The sequence below is a fragment of the Arachis hypogaea genome, chromosome 15 (assembly GCF_003086295.3).
Source record: "Arachis hypogaea cultivar Tifrunner chromosome 15, arahy.Tifrunner.gnm2.J5K5, whole genome shotgun sequence".
NCBI lineage: Eukaryota > Viridiplantae > Streptophyta > Magnoliopsida > Fabales > Fabaceae > Arachis > Arachis hypogaea.
The window spans coordinates 102869998-102871857 of NC_092050.1; the positions used below are offsets into that span (position 1 = coordinate 102869998).

The window sequence follows — 1860 nt, forward strand, 5'->3', positions numbered from 1 at the left end:
TAACCCTCTCTAATTTTTGAAAATACCTCCCTCTTTTTCAAAAATTCTTTTTAATTAATTAATTGTTTAAATTTTAATTTTAATTTCAATTTTCCTTTAATTTTCGAAAATCATTAACTATTTTTCAAAATCAATTTTCGAAATTTCCTCTCCTTCATCTCTTTCTATTTATTTATTCATCTACTAACACTTCTCTTCACCAAAAAAAAATTTGAACCCCTTCTTCCCCTCTGAGTTCGAATTCTTCTCTTCTACATTCTTATTTTTCTTTTCTTCTACTCACCCAAAGGAATCTCTATACTGTGATATAGAGGATTCCATATTTTCTTTGTTATTCCCTTTTTTGTCATATGAGCAGAAGCAAGGACAAGAACATTCTTGTTGAAGCAGATCCTGAACCTGAAAGGACTCTGAAAAGGAAACTAAGAGAAGCTAAAATACAACAATCCAGAGACAACCTTACAGGAATTTTCGAACAAGAAGAGGAGATGGAAGCCGAAAATAATAATAATGCAAGGAGGATGCTTGGTGACTTTATTGCACCTAATTCCAATTTACATGGAAAAAGCAACTCCATCCCTACCATTAGAGCAAATAACTTTGAGCTGAAACCTCAATTAGTATCTCTGATGCAACAAAACTGCAAGTTTCATGGACTTCCATCTGAAGATCCCTTTCAGTTCTTAACTGAATTCTTGCAGATATGTGATACTGTTAATACTAATGGAGTAGATCCTGAAGTCTACAGGCTCATGCTTTTCCCTTTTGCTTCAACCTAAGGATAGCCTGAACTCTTGGGATAAGCTGGTCAAGGCTTTTTTAGCCAAGTTCTTTCCTCCTCAAAAGCTGAGTAAGCTTAGAGTGGATGTTCAAACCTTCAGACAGAAAGAAGGTGAATCCCTCTATGAAGCTTAGGAGAGATACAAGGAACAGACCAAAAAGTGTCCTTCTGACATGCTTTTAGAATGGACCATCCTGGATATATTCTATGATGGTCTGTCTGAATTAGCTAAGATGTCATTGGATACTTCTGCAGGTGGATCCATTCACCTAAAGAAAACACCTGCAGAAGCTCAAAAAACTCATTGACATGGTTGCTAACAACCAGTTTATGTACACTTCTGAGAGGAATCCTGTGAGTAATGGGACGCCTCAGAAGAAGGGAGTTCTTGAAATCGATACTCTGAATGCCATATTGACTCAGAATAAAATATTGACTCAGCAAGTCAATATAATTTCTTAGAGTCTGAATGGAATGCAAGCTGCATCCAACAGTACTCAAGAGGCATCTTCTGAAGAAGAAGCTTATGATCCTGAGAATTCTGCAATTGCAGAGGTGAACTACATGGGTGAACCATATGGAAACACCTATAACCCTTCATGGAGAAATCATCCAAATCTCTCATGGAAGGATCAACAAAAGCCTCAACAAGGCTTTAATAATGGTGGAAGAAACAGGTTTAGCAATAGCAAGCCTTTTCCATCATCCACTCAGCAACAGACAGAGAACTCTGAAAAAAGTACCTCTAATTTAGCAAACTTAGTCTCTGATCTATCTAAGGCCACTCTGAGTTTCATGAATGAAACAAGGTCCTCCATTAGAAATTTGGAGGCACAAGTGGGCCAGCTGAGTAAGAAGATCACTGAAATCCCTCCTAGTGCTCTCCCAAGCAATACAGAAGAAAATCCAAAAGGAGAGTGCAAGGCCATTAACATAGTCAACATGGCCGAACCTAGAGAGGAAGGGGAGGACGTGAATCCCAAGGAGGAAGACCTCCTGGGACGTCCAGTGATCAACAAGGAATTTCCCTTTGAGGAACCAAAGGACCCTGAGGCTCATCTAGAGACCATAGAGATTCC

General features: G+C 38.5%; 1 non-coding gene across 1 annotated transcript; it reads right to left on the reverse strand.

Moving 5' to 3' along the window:
- Positions 1-852: 852 nt before the first annotated feature.
- On the reverse strand, positions 853-960 carry LOC112753710 (small nucleolar RNA R71). Its single transcript, XR_003178082.1, has one exon. It is a non-coding gene; the product is annotated as a small nucleolar RNA R71 (small nucleolar RNA).
- Positions 961-1860: the final 900 nt, after the last annotated feature.